This window comes from Bos grunniens, chromosome X, assembly GCF_055505025.1.
Source record: "Bos grunniens cultivar Pamir isolate PY7600 chromosome X, Bosgru_T2T1.0, whole genome shotgun sequence".
NCBI lineage: Eukaryota > Metazoa > Chordata > Mammalia > Artiodactyla > Bovidae > Bos > Bos grunniens.
The window spans coordinates 46,741,820-46,757,553 of NC_141194.1; the positions used below are offsets into that span (position 1 = coordinate 46,741,820).

At 38.6% G+C, this 15,734-nt stretch overlaps 1 long non-coding RNA gene across 1 annotated transcript in view; it reads left to right on the top strand.

Moving 5' to 3' along the window:
• The first annotated feature begins 8,733 nt into the window (after positions 1-8,733).
• LOC147340263 (uncharacterized) overlaps positions 8,734-15,734 on the top strand; it is a 430,014-nt gene continuing 423,013 nt past the window's right edge. Inside the window, exon 1 of the long non-coding RNA XR_015159925.1 lies at positions 8,734-9,176. This is a non-coding gene — a long non-coding RNA (uncharacterized LOC147340263). The remainder of the gene's footprint in view (positions 9,177-15,734) is intronic.

Below are 15,734 nucleotides of genomic sequence, written 5' to 3' on the forward strand. Positions count from 1 at the left end.
ACTGGAGTGGGTAGCCTTTCCCTTTTCCAGGGTATCTTCCCAACCCAGAGATTGAACCTAGGTCTCCTGCATTGCAGGCAGATTCTTTACCAGCTGATCCACAAGGGAAGCCCAAAGATAGTTAGTAGGAAGTTGCTAAATGACACAGAAAACCAAGTCTGGTGCTCTGTGATGACATAGAAGGGTGCGATGGGGATAGGGGAAGGAGGCACAACTGGCAAGGGGTATATATTATGACTGATTTACATTGTTGTATGACAGAAACCAGTCAGAGGATGAGATGGCTGGAGATTCAATGGACAATAGACAGGAGAAGGTGAGGGACAGCGAGGCCTGGTGTACTGCAGTTCATGGGGTTGCAAAGAGGCAGACATGACTGGGTGACTGAACAACAACAACAACAATAGCAGAAACCAGCACAAAATTGTAAAGCAATGTTCCACCAATTAAAAAAATTCATTTGAGAAACTGCCTGTCAAAAGATCAAGTCAGCTTCCATATTTATTTTCTAAAAGCCTCTCAAATATTTATTGGCTCTTTGCTGTGACTATTGGCACTTATCAAATATGGACCTATGGAAGTATTGTTTTCCCTCAGTATTCGAATTCTCCACACTTTGGTTAACTAGGCCTTTTGGGCTTTCCTGGTGGCTCAGTGGTAAAGAATCCACCTGCCAACGCAGGAGATGCAGGTTTGATCCCTGGGTCAGGAAGCTACCCTGCAGAAGCGAATGGCAACCCACTCCAGTATTCATGCCTGGAGAATTCCATGGACTGAGGAGCCTGGTGGGCTATAGTCTATGGGGTTGCAAAACAGTTGGACATGACTAAGTGACTAAACAACAACAATAACACTTTGGTTACCTAAACAGAAAAAAATTTTTCTTCTACCATCCAAATATTCTTGCCATAGCAGGATGTAACCTCTCTTGGGGAACTAGTCCATTGCTCAATTCCAAGTGAGAGATAAGAGGGTGGGAAGGAGGAGAGCAAGATACTGCCCCTCTAGTCAATGACTAAAAGCATGTGCACCAAAATTCTGTCTAAAGAGTCCTTTCCTGGCTGGCCATAAGGAGAACTTTCCTTTCTCTGTGTGGAACTCTGCCTTCTAATCTAGCTTCAGCAGCAGTGCAGCTATCTCTTTAATCTACATTCCACAAAGGATCTCCTACTTCAGGATAGAATCTCTTTTCCTCCTAATACCAGCTACAACTGTGATGACTAAATATAAGGGACTGCACAAAGTATTCCCTGGTAAAACATGATGGAAAAATGTGGTTGAAGTGTGGCTCACTTAAAACCTAAGTGAAGGTCTCTAAATGACACTCCTGTTCCTAATCTTAAATCCAAATGTTAGTGTTCTCTGGGTAGTCATGAGGCACAGGAATCTGAATTAATGCCAATATTATTAGGTGGAGAGAGAGAGGGAGGGAGGGACAGACAGACAGATTTCTGGAACGTAGGCTTTGGCTTTCTAACAATACCTACAACAGAGACAGTGGAGGAAAAGAAAAGGAAGGGCCATACATAGCCATGGGATTTATTTGTAGATAGTTATACAATTTACTACTAAGTCTGATCTAATCATGGTCATGCAATCTGACTTATCAGTATTCCTTTTCCTTGGGGAGGAATGAAGAAAAGCCAGGGTATAAAGGTAGGTATCTTTCCAGGACAGGTGAAGGGTCTGAGTGCTACCTTCTCTACTAAAATAGGAATTATTCAGGTAAAATAGTCATGGGAAGAGCAACAATTTTTTAGTTAAAGGGAAAAATAATAATCAAAGACATAGGCATGTTAAATAGCTTGATACAATAGAGTATTTTTTTTTTGCAAGGAAGAGAAATTCAATTCTAACTATCTTGAGCAACAAAACAATTTAACATGAACATAGAGTGTCATAGGGAACCCAAGAACAATAAGGCAGGTGGGCCTAAAGGAGTAAGCTGGAATCCAGGGACTCAACTGCTATCTAAATTCTCCCTTTTCTCATCTCTGAATCTCTCTGTGTATCTTTTCCATCTATCATAGCAGAGCAGGTTTTTATTTTTCACAGACCATACGGCATAAAAATTGCTGCTGCCAACAGCTCTGGAGTATATACTACACAGCATAATAAAGCAGCCAGAGTGGGCAGAAATCTCTTAGGCTTGACTTCAATTTTCTGAGGAAGGAATATGACAGACCTTGATTGGTCAACTGCGGCTAAGGGGTCACATAATCTGAAACTCTATAGTAGCACTAAGATAAACTGCTGGGAAGAGAAGCTCCCAGATGAAGGAGGATATTTATCAAAGAAGAATTGCATGTAGTAATTCCTGTGCATGGAATGGAATGCATAGAACAGTAGGAAATAAGGCTGGAGAAGAAATAGATTATAAAGAATTATGTAGCTTGGAGTGTATTCAATAGGCACTAGGGATAGGTTTGCAATATTTTAAGCAAGGAGGAATTTTGTTAGGTTTGCATTTTAGATAACCCATTCAAGAAGCAGTGTGGAAGATGGTTTAGAGAAGGCAAGGAACCCAGTTAGAAAGTTTTTGAAATAGTCCTAAAAAGAGGTCCGGGCCTAAACTAAGGAAAAACTGGTGGCAGTGCAAGTATAAAGGACAGATGAATATGAGAGATATTTAGGAGATATAATTGACAGGGTTTATTAATTAGACATGGTGGGAGTAGGGAGGTAAAAGGGAGAGTCTAAGTTTCTGACTCAGAAGACAAGGTGAAGGGTTTCACATGTTCTTTATTCACCATTAAATATAATGCCAAACAAGATCTAGACAAGACCCACAATCCTTCCAATCTTCTTGGAGGTGAGTTGGCATTGTTCACTCTGGAACTGGAGGCAAACCTCAGACGAGTTTTGTCAATAGCAGATATCTGAGCTTCTGGAAGAATGAATTGCCAATTGGCTGTTCCAGGTAATAGATGAATGTTTTTATCCTTCCTGATCCTTTCTCTTTGTTTCCCATGGGCAGAAATCTGGGTGAAATGCAGCTGTAATTTCCTTTCATTCGATTTCACATACAAAAAGAATACATTCATCTATAATCTATGGACATATGTATTCTGCTACAGTCTATCAGAATTCCTAAATGAAAATTCTTTAAGCAGAGGATATGTTCATTCCTTTATTTATTGAGGTCTTACTATGTCCCGGGTACTATTCTAAGCACTGGAGATACAGCAGTGAAGAAAACAGACAAAAATCCCTGTCCTCATGGAACTTCCTTTTTTTTTTTTTTTTTTAATTGACACAACTTACTATTCCTTGGTACATATATGCAATCTATTTTCAGGAAAATGTAGAGCTATCCTGACATAGCTCACATAAAATGGCCATAATCTAGTCATTTCATTTGTTTCTGCAGGAAGACAGAATTATTGTGTTGTAATAACAGGATCTCTCTGTGGTGAGTTTTTTTGGGGGAATCTCCCTTAACATGGAAGAAGAATATTTAGCATGAGAAGATAATGAATTCAGTTATGGACAAAATGAATTGTTTAGGGATCATCCAGGTGATAATGTCTAGTGCACAGTTAGATCAGGAGGGAGGTCTGAACTAACATTACAGATTTGAAAGTCATCCATGTATAAGTAATAGACTGTGGAGAGTAGAACAAAAGAAATAAGCCATGGACATAACCATATAAGAACATAAACGTTTAGGAGATATGTAGAAAAAGAAAAAAAATCCATGAAGATTACAAAAGTGAGAAAGCTAAAGAGGAAGGAAAAGAACAGAGTGTGTGTTTGGAAGTCAAGTGAATAGATAATTTCAAGCAAATCAAAACAGTCAACACTATCGATGTAGTGGTGAGGTCCAAAAGAAAGTGCCCATGGCACAGAGAAACTTATGGGTAGTTGTTATACTTATAAAAAAGAGGTTTCAGTAGAGATGTATAGGTGAATTCAATGGTTTAAAAGTGAATAGGAAGTGAAGAAATAGGGACAGTAAATGTAGATGACCGCTTTTGAGACCTCTGTCATAAGGAAAGGTAATAAGATAAAGGAGACATTTCAAGGAAACGAGAGGAAGCTCCAGGATAAAGGAAAAGTGTTTCTTTTAAGGATGGAAGAATCTTGAGTATGTTTATAGATTTAGGAGAAGGTCAGAGAGGGAGAGATCTAAGATAATAAAGACAGAAACAGTGATAAACAAGGTCTCTGAGGAGCTGGGTAAGGCAAGATTCGGGAGCTCAGGTGGAAGATGTAGTTTTACACAGTCAATGTGAAGCTGAAGGAACTGAAGTACAATATGGGTGCAGATGCAGGTTGTAGGTGAAAAAAACACTTAATAGCTTCCATTTTTGTAAGGAATGTAGGTGATGAAGTAATAAGTTGGATGGTGGGTTTGATGGGTGTGTGAAGTATGTCAGTTACAGTGGAGAATGGTTAGAGTTTAGAATGACAGCTAAGGAAAATTGGAGAGGGACTGACCAAAAAAAAGTTAAAGGATTGCCAAGTGGTGCCAAGTAGTGAGATAAAAAACTAAGTCTGTGCGATATCAATTTACACCAAAAAGTCAGAGTGATTTTCTTCAGAAAATCTGGAATGGAACCAGAACAGAGGTGGGGGGTAGGACTATAATATATGGATACACAGGGTTCAAGTATTTGGAGTTCCAATAAAGGAGACATCTTATGTTATAGGTAAAGATGGAGTCTCCAAGGCACTTTCTCAGAAACTTTACCCAAAGTCTATTCCAAATCTATTCCCCTAAAATACTTCTGTCAACTTATAGTATTTTATTTATGTTAATTGCTACTTTGCCTTGTTGCATCCGTTAGATTATAAGCTCTTTGGGGCTCCAGTACTATCTAATATTTACGCCAGACTCCTTAACAAGTATTAGAACATTACCCTATTTTAACCATCAGATATAGACCTTTTCTAAATTCTTTGACATGGCATTAAAGGGATTTCACAATCTATCTCCAACTTACTTCTCTATACTCTACTCCATTACAGCCTTATGGTGCTCATCTCCTAAATATAGATACATAGTATGTGTAAATCAAACTGAACATACCGTACACTTTCACATTCTCTGGACCTTTGAATATACTTTTTCCTTTGCATGGACTATTTTTATCCCCTTCTGGAAAACTCTTATTCATCAACACCCACAACAATGCTATCTTTTTTTGTGACTTTCTCATTTAAGAAAAACTTCTCCATGGTCTTCTAGGTGCCATCTACTGTACCAACATGGAGTTCTGTTTTTGAGGAACTCATTGAATTGAAAAGGTGGTGGCTCAGACGGTAAACCATCTGTCTGCAATGCAGGAGACCTGGGTTTAATCCCTGGGTTGGGAAGATCCCCTGGAGAAGGAAATGACAGCCCACTCCAGTATTCTTGCCTGGAAAATCCCATGGACAGTGGAGCCTGGTAGGCTACTGTCCATGGGGTCACAAAGAGTCGGACACAACTGAGCGACTTCACTTTATTTAAAGGACAAAGAGATTATTTTCCTTCCCTTCACTTCTTATAGTGTCTTTTGAGGAGACATAGTGAACCTGAATCTTCTATCTAACTTTTGGAATGTCCCTTTCCAGAACTAAAATGTCTGTCTCCAGTTTTATAATGTAGACATGTTTCCAAGGTCATGAGCCATATTCCCTATGGAAATGTAAATACAGAGTTAGCATGGGAGTCCATCTCCAGGTGTAACCATTTGTCTTTCCAGAAGATTCAAGGCGTCTTTGGGGAAGATAATGAAAGTTTTATTATTCTTTTGGAGGAAGTAAATTAACTAAACAAATAACTGCCTAACTTTCCAAGTAAACTTTTATTTGCTTTATTGTAAGTTGTGTGGAACTTTATCCTGACTTGCAGTCTCTTAAGGTTTACCCTTATGCATGTACTGTGTTGCACTTAATAATAAATGTTTTATTTTTTTCCATATTGATGTGGATAGATCTCTTTGTTGATAGGAGTTTTTACTTCACCACCATAATAGAGGCAGATACACTGCTGTGTGCAAAGGAGCTCAGATTTTATATTGAAACCCCAGGAAAAGTATTGAAAGAGTGTAAGTGAACCAGTGACACAGCTCTGTATCTAGAAGTATATGGGAGAATTAAAAGTGATTATTTATTCCTCTGTTTCACTAATAAACATAATGTGTGCTATAGAATGTTATGAGTTCAATAAGTAAATAGGGAATAAAGATTTTATGTAACTAAATACAGATTTTAGAAGATCCAAGAAAGTTCTCTTAGAAGTCTACTCCTGGGAGCTGTTAATGGCCCTTGCAAAAGGCTGAATGCTAAATAGTTGTCTTCTTTTGAAACTGAAGAGCATTTCTGTATCATACAAAAGGAAAGGTATGATCTATGAGAGAACTCCATCCAAGCCCACTGCCATATTCACAGTTATAATAAATATTCTCTATGTTATAATCTTCCCTGTTGGTTAGTTTGTTGATTATTTCCATCTAGTACTTCCATTTAATTAGTCTCAGAGTGATTCACCCTTTTGCACCTTTCCAATTGTTCTATTTCTTCAATATTTTCTGACTGTCTGGTTCCCATAAAGTTTTATTTTAGTTTTATATTCCATTTGAGATTACACTAATGTTTCATTAGCAATTCTGGTGTTTCTCAAACTTCTTACACATGTGCATGCATAGTGTGTGCTAAGTCACTTCAGTCATGTCTGACTCTATGGACTGTAGTCCACCAGTCCTCTGTTCATGGGATTCTCCAGGCAAAAGTATTGGAGGTTGCCATGCCTGCCTTCAAGGGATCTTCCTGACCCAGGGATCAAACTTGCATCTCCTGCAACTCTGGCATTGCAGAAGGATTCTTTACCAATAAGCCATCAAGGAAGCCCTCCCCCCACCCTTTTTTACACTTCCTAAAATGTTTAAAACTTTTATTAAACACCCAGAAGGGTACAGGTTGTTGGTAAATATGTTTATGTATTGTATTAAGTTCAAAATTGGTGACATTTTTTTCATTACACCTTATAAAATCTCTAAGCCTAATTTCAAAAAGATCAAGTAAATAAGCCCCCAGAAAAACATACAATTTTTGTAAATAGTCACTACCTACATGTCAATTCTCAGTGTAAATATATTAATATTAACGTGTGATTTGGGAAGGACCACTGATATTTACATGTTCACTAATTGGAGAGTTTACACAGAATTCTTCCCCAAATGAACCTTGAGGAAATATATCCAAGTACTTCTTTGATCCAGGTATATCTCAAAAAGTACTTGTCTGTTGCTGGATGCCCAGGAGGGATTGAAAGTAGCTAGGGCTAGAAAAATAGAGGCAAGATCTTAGAAGACTTTAAATGCTAAGCTAGGGAGTTTGTATTTTATTATAGGCAACAAGACCTACTGAAAAATAGCTCTACTACTACTACTAAGTCACTTCAGTCATGTCCGACTCTGTGTGACCCCATAGACGGCAGCCCACCAGACTCCCCCGTCGCTGGGATTCTCCAGGCAAGAACACTGGAGTGGGTTGCCATTTCCTTCTCCAATGCATGAAAGTGAAAAGTAAAAGGGAAGTCGCTCACTCGTGTCTGACTCTTCATGACCCCATGGACTGCAGCCCACCAGGCTCCTCTGTCCATGGATTTTCCAGGCAAGAGTACTGGAGTGGGGTGCCATTCCCTTTTCTGGAAAAATAGCTCTAATTTTTACTAAATGCTTACTCTGTGCCAGAGTAAGTTATGTATATTAAGTACCTTATATGTACTCTCTCATTTAATCCTAAAAACTAGTCTATAGGTGCTATAATTATCTCCATGAGGAAACATATTCAGAGAAGTTAAGCACCATAGCTCAAGAAAATCTATCTACTCAGTGGATGAGGCATAATTTAAATACTGGCTCTAACTTCAAAGCCCATTCATTCTCCAAACCGGAGGGAAGTGAGGGTAGATATATGTTTTACAAAAATCAATCTGGTAGAAATATGAGAACGGATTTCAGAAAGACAAGTCTAAAGGCAGGGAGACCAGAGAGGGTGCTAATACAGTAGTCAAGAACAGTTAGGGCCTATTCAGCAGACTGTCCGTTAATCATTGGAGTTATGCAGATGAGTGACATGGTCAGAGAAGCTATTTAGAAAATTCTTCCGGAAGCCCTTGTGAAGGATCAGATTGCAAGAAGCGCTTTTGGAAAATAAGTTAGGAGATTCTCAGGACTGTCAGTCTCAACCATCAGTGTGCCTGTGGAGGTGCCAGGAGACGATCATAACCTAGATCCTCCAGCCTCTTTAGATTTGCAGAGCATTCTGCACCTCTCCCCACTTCACCCACACCTTGCTGCTGCTGCTAAATCATTTCAGTCGTGTCCGACTTTGTGCGACCCCATAGACGGCAGCGCACCAGGCTCCTCAGTCCCTGGGATTCTCCAGGCAAGAATACTGGAGTGGGTTGCTATTTACTTCTCTAATGTATCCATGCATGCTAAGTCGCTTCAGTCGTTTCCGACTCTGCGACCCCATGGACAGCAGCCCAGCAGGCTCCTCTGGCCACAGGATTCTCTAGGCAAGAATAATGGAGTAGGATGCCATTTACTTCTCCCACCCCTACCTTGACATCGCTCTATCTGGGCCCTAGGAAACGTGATTTTGCGTACTTTTCTAGGTCACAGACTGAGCTCCGAAAGCAGCGCCAGCAGTGACGGCGGTCGATGGCGGAGGCGGGGCGCATGCGCGCGGTTGCTAGGCGACAGCATTCGGGGTGCAGCGGCTGTGTGTGTAGGCAGCAGCGCCAGAGAAGGAGGAGCACGAGGATGCCGCTGCGACCGCGGCCCCGAGAGGGAGCCGCTGCTGCTCTGTGGCCGCCAGGGCTGAGGGACGGGAATCAGGCCTGGGGATCGCGTCCCTGAAGGGGCAGAGGTCCCGCCCGAGCTCGGGCCTAGTACCGCGGGGGGGTCCGGGCCGCTGGGCGAGGGCCTTCCCTCATTGCCTCCCCTCACCCCTCCACGTCGATGGTGGTGAAGTTGTCAGCGCCGGGGAGCGCAAGGCACCAGGCTGCCTTCCTTGAACCCAGTTCCTCTTGGGGCACGTCTCTCGTCCCGGCTCACGGACACCTGCGCCGCAGCCTCCTCTAGCCCGCTGAGCCCACCCCTGGCGGCGGGCGGGGGAGGGGCTCCCTCTGCAGGGGCTGTGTCGAGCTGGGCGACGACGGGGACCGTAGGAGAGTAGGGGTGAGTAGTGGCACCGCACTCGCCTGGTGCTGGGGCACCTTTCTGGCCTCTGGGGCCCCGGGAAGAGACTGAATCTCTGCGTTCTCCTGCAGACGCTTCTGATGCCTCTGCTACATATCTGCTCGTGGTTACCTATTCCCTTCGAGGTAGTTTTCCTTCTAAAAAGCATCACTTTCTGGTCTAAACCCGGGCGTCCAGGAACGAGAGGTCGGTGCTTAAGGCCTGGCTTTGCTTCTTAGATGCCGTGGATGCTGATACATCTACGTACAATCATGCAGCCTGGTCCCTAATTCGGGGACAGACGTTTCCAGTGCTATGCTTGCCCCTTTCCCTCGCTCTTGCTCTCAGGAGGCTGTCTAACCGCAGGCTTCTCTAGAGCCAATTATCAGGCTGCTGTGGCTCCATGCCTCAAGGCTTGAACAGGCAGCTGGCGTGGCCCCTTACTTTTCAGTTTTCTTGCTACTTTTGAGGTGAGAGCCTTTAAAAGCCTTGTGCCTGGTTTCTGGCTTCTGATGTATACAAGTTAGGAACACAGTACTTATATTAAATAATACTAATAAAACAAACTAGCAAACACATACTTTTGACTTCCAGAGTGGCATCAAACTTGAAAAAAGGAGGCGAAGAGTTACTGATAAGAGGGCAAACAAGCTTTACAAACTAACTGCTCATTATCCAGAATGACGTATTTATATAAAAATAAGTATGATGAAGAAACCTAAAATTTCCCTAATAAAAGTGAAGTTGTGTTATGATATATCTGTTCTTCTTGAGGTAGCCTGTGTTTGAGAATTGTTACTCCAAAAAACACTGATGTATGGAACCTGAAGTGATATTTTGGACAGAGTGATTAGATGAGGATCTAAAGTTTTGGTACTTAAAAAAAATCAATATTATCTTTGAGCAGCAAAGTTGTTTCTTTAAGAGAAAATGGTTAAAAAAATTACAGTTCTTAGTTGACCCCTTTCAAAAGCAGACCGAATTTAGATTAACTAGTAATTTTTATTATAAGGTACTTCTGTGTGCAGACAATGAAAGATGGGTTCCTTGTTTTATTTGGCTCTCTTCCCTCCCTGCTGATTTTTAAGCCATTTCAGGTTTCTTTTATTTGAAAAAGAAGTGAAATAATAAAAATTCTAACTTTAGTTTTGGGTAAAATCTTTTAAGATAAAAGATTTTTTAAAAAGATATAGACGTCATTTGTGATAAGGTAACTTTAGTGAATCAGTCAAGACTGACATCTCCAGTAGTTTTGGGTAAAATGCTTTTCTTTGGAAGCTTTCATGTTGTTTGAAGTTCTCTTGGGTAGCGGTTAAAGCAGGATGTAATTCTGAGTATCACTGCAAAATAATCTTGGACCTCAGCTAGTATTGTTTGTTTTATGCATGAATTGGCAAACTGATGTGCTTCTCAGTGCTATTAATAGATGCCAAAGTTAGAAATATTTTTGTTTTGGAAAAGCTCTTGATGAATTAAATCTGAATTATTTGAAACAATAATGTGCCACGTGGATACTTGCTATTCATCATCACCTACTGTTAGAAATAGGCAGTAATTTGAATCTAACTTAAAATTCTATTGTAATGAGTATGGCTATGAAGGCACCACATACTCAAGAGCATCTATCTATGTTGTCATAGCCACGTTATAAGATAATAGTAATAGTTCATTTTGCCAGGCTTTTGACCAGTGAACTCTAGAATGAGGTTTTTTTAAATTGACTTTAACAAGTTTTTCTTTTCTATGTGTGCCCATTACTATACTAGGCACTGTGGAGAACAGAACAGAAACAGGTTCTGGGAGAAAAATTGCTTATCCATTGGAGAAAGAAAATACATACATGAGATATCATGGTCAACAAATGGAGCATAAAATAGTACAGAATAAGAACTAAAAGGATTAAGAGTAAGACGAGATCTTTGGAGACCAGTGTTTGTCTGAGAAGGCATTATAGAGAAAGTCTTGATTTGTTTTATTAGAAGTATAGACTGTTGGAAGGGGAGGAGTTCAGCACAGCTTGAGCTAAGACACTTGATTTTCAAATCTTTGTGCAAATTATTCTCCTGGATAAACCTTAAAGGTGGAGAAGGGGATTGTCAGTGGCAATTAACTACATTGTAGTGGGAATAGTTTTATGTCAAATTACATACCTTTATTAAATTAAATGTCAATACTTTTACAAATGTACACACTATAGAAGTCAGACTTAACATAATCCTATTTCCTGGGGCAAACTTTTCACTGTCTCCTAAGATTGTTAAAATATAAGTGCTTTGTACAAGATTGATCTGATTAGTCAACTTCAGATTAGTAATAAAGTAAATTGGGGGAAATTCTATAAACAACATAAATTTTGGTCCATTAAAACACATGATAGTTTTTAGTACAGCTCATTAACACTACTATTTCTAGAGTCCTGCTAATTGATGTCTGTCAAAGTTTTAAAATGATGTCATTAGTAATCAGTGACTAGTGTGTGTTAGTTGTTCAGTCGTGGTTGACTCTTTGCGACCCTGTGAACTGTAGCCTGCAAGGCACCTCTGTCCATGGGATTTTCCCAGTAAGAATATTGGGGTGGGTTGCCATTTCCTTCTCCAGGGGATTTTCCCAACCCAGGACTCGAATCTGTGTCTCCTGCATTGCAGGCAGATTTTTTTTTTTTAACCATCTGAGCCACCAGGGAAGCTCCTATCAGTGACTAACATCAGTGTTTAAACTCCAAATATAAACCTCTGCAACACTTACAGTGTTTTTCTAACAACTGTCTGCTGTGTTGAGAATCAGTTAAATGGCTAGTCTTCTGGGTTTTTGTCAACCATTGTAAGTTGATGTCTATAGGTGTGTGTGTGTGTGTGTGTGTGTGTATAGAACAAGATAATATAGTGTAATTGTTACATCAAGAAAGAAATATGCACCCCACAAACAGAAACTTGCATATTAGAATTCCAAATAACAAGAATTTTCGAGTTAATTCACAGATTTGCTCTAAGGAAAAATATACCCAAACTTGACATTTTTTGAGGCTTCCATGCTGTTGGTGTTCAGTTCTTTGTGACCACGTGGAATATAGCATGCCAGGCTCCTCTGTCCTCCACTATTTCTCAGGTTTGCTCAAATTCATGTCCATTGAGCCTGTGATGCTGTCTAACCATCTCATTCTCTGCCGCCTCCTTCTCCTTTTGCCTTCAATCTTTCCCAGCATCAGGTCTTTTCCAATGAGCCAGCTCTTCACATCAGGTGGCCAAAGTGTTGGAGCTTCAGCTTCAGCTCAGTCCTTCCAATGAATATTTAGGGTTGGTTTCCTTTAGGATTGGCTGGTTTGATCTCCTTGCAGTCCAAGGGACTCTCAAGAGTCTTCTCCAGCATTGCAATTCAAAAGCATCAATGTTTTGGTGCTCAGCCTTCTTCATAGTCCAACTCTCACATCTATACTTGACTACTGGAAAATCCATAGCTTTGACTATATAGACCTGTGTCAGCAAAGTGGTATCTCTGCTTTTTAATACACTGTCTAGATTTGTCATAGCTTGCCTTCCAAGGAGCTTCTATATAACATCATATATCTTTCATTTGGTATCTTTTGGCTGCCAGTAATAGTTTTCTCTGAATATAGTTATTACTGATAAACCCTAATTTAAAGTATCTAATAATTTCAACAAATATAATTCTTTTGAGAATCCTCTGCTTAGGATGTCAGCTGTTAGTTAAATAAACAATAGTTTATGACTTCTAAATAGTTATTAGAGAACAGAATGGCCCACACAGACACAGTCAATGAATACTGATCATTGTTGGAAATTAACAAGTTAGTAGATAACAAAATATTTTCAGAGGGCATTGGGGTTTCCTTTGCTAAGCATTATTGCACATTTCTGTTCTTAGCTGCTTATGCTGGTATCAAAAGGGAAGATCTTTGGAAAGAGAACTGGTTAATCTAAATGATAGAGAAACTGTTGAGAAAGTTAGAATTACTTCATATGCCAAGTTCTAAGTACTATGGAGGTTTAAGGCAGGTACATATCTTAGTTGTATTGCTAAATATCAGTGGTAGCTGTACATGAAATATGGTATGGAATTGTTAGTTTTGTTACTGATAATATGTCTTGATGTTTTTATCACTCTGCTACTGAGTCTGAAGGTAGAGCACTAAGTACCAATGGTGTATCCATAAGTTATAATTTTCTTTAAATACGTAGTTTTTAAACTGCTATCATATTTTTAAGTATGATCTTTATTATGTCAATGGATTGAAACATTTTCCAGCTCAGTACATCTCTATATTTTATTGTGGAAGCTTATGGGAAAATGGCTTTTACCCAACAATTTAATTTTGGAGCATATTTTCTGGAACATAACCTTTTTCACAAAGTGAAAAATACCCACAGCCAATTAAGTATAGGAAGAAGAGTGAAGATTAGAGTTTCTTCTTAAAGTATGGTACCTACAAACAAAATAAAAGAAAATCTTCATATATAAGATGTAAACTAATATTCACAGGAACTGTCTCACATATAGTTATCATTCTTTTAGTATGGTATCTTATATTATGAATTGTTAACTCTCTTTGAACTGTTGGCACCCAAAAGATTCCACATTATTAAGTCATTCCTATTTTCTTAATATACCTCAGGAATTTGGTGGTGAAACTTTGTTGCTGAAAGATAAGCTTTTTGTAGCAATTTTAAAATGCAATACATGTTGACTGAAAACCTTCAATTGAATTTTGATATGATTAATAATGAGGAAAATGGATGTTTTCTAACAATCTTCACTAAACTATTTCTATGATATTAATATCTTCATAACCTTTCAGAGTCCTGAATTATGTCTCCTTATTATGTCCACTTTCTGTACCTCATTTCCACTTATCCTAACCATTGTGGGTATTGGTTGTTTTCACTGTCAATTATGAGCTGCTTTTTTAGCTCCTAAGTGAGTTTTACAAAATACATTTATATTTTAAAAAACTTATTTAGGAAAGATTTTTTGTTGTAGTCTCAAAGGCTGGATCCATGTCAGATAAACTGCATTTGAAACTGGATGATTTGACTAGAAGGAGCACCAAGAAGACTAGCCCAAGTTACTTTAAAATACTGTATCTAACTCAGGCAATTTTTGAATTACCTGTATTTTTACTTCAAAAATAATTTCCTTTATTGTATGAAGGAAAAAGTCAGAAGTTAGTTACTTCTAGATTAAAATTATGGATCCTTTCATTCAGATGATAATTCCAAGTTCTTCATTGCATTTTTATAATCTAAACATTACATTTTAATCATATAGATGTTTTTTATTTAGAATAAAAAGGTATGTCTTCTCTATTTTTCCATTCTGTCTTATTGCTAGATTTTATGTTTATACAGTATCTTTCAACTGAGAAATTCAAAGCATTCCTTTTACATTTTGTGACATTTCTTATCATTCATTTGGAGCTACTTTTATTTTTCTTTCAAGTTGAAAACTAGTTGACATAATCAGGTGTGACACAAGTAATAAGTTTGATATCACAAGTCATACATATACTAGTCTCATCACTTATTAGTTGATGTTTGCTCTTTGCAGGGCTGGGCAAATATCACATACTAATTCATTTAACTGTTATTGAGTTTAAACTCTAAATGTGCACAGAGGCTTTTCTGTTACTTTTCCTGTGTACTTTCAAAGCTATCATTATAATCTGGGTTGTTTTTGCTTATCATCAATAGATTTAGTTATGGGTTGTATTATTATTGCTACTATATTGGTACACATGTCTGTGATTCCATAAGTGAAGAAGTAAAGGTATAATAAATGAGTATTAGATTTTCTATGTTTCAAAATTTTCTTAATTTGTAATAAAAATAGTCCTAAAATGGTTGAAGTTTTGAAATTTAGAATATTTTTATGAACTGCAGCTATGCAGTTGTGCATAACTTGTGCACATAGTAACTAGAACTAGGTTAAACAAAGTATTACTCTTATGAATTTTGTTTTAATAAATAGATGGGAGTGGTTTGTAGCTAGTATATCAATGAATTATATGTTATGAGATATTCATAAAGTATTTTTAATATAAATTTATTTATTTTAATTGGAGGCTAATTACTTTACAATATTGTATTGGTTTTGACATACATTGACATGAATCCACCATGGGTGTACATGTGTTCCCCATCCTGAACCCCCCTCTCATCTCCCTCCCCTTACCATCCCTCTGGGTCATCCCAGTTCACCAGCCCCAAGCATCCTGTATCATGTATCAAACCTGGATTGGCAATTCATTTCACATATGATATTATACATATTTCAATGCCATTCTCCCAAATCATCTCACCCTAGCCCTCTCCCACAGAGTCCATAAGACTGTTCTATACATCTGTGTCTCTTTTGGTATCTCACATACAGGGTTATTGTTACCATCTTTCTAAATTCCATATATATGTGTTAGTATACTGTATTGGGGTTTTTCTTTCTGGCTTACTTCACTCTGTATAATAGGTTCCAGTTTCATCCATCTCATTAGAACTGATTCAAATGTATTCTTTTTAATGGCTGAGTAATACTCCATTGTGTATATGT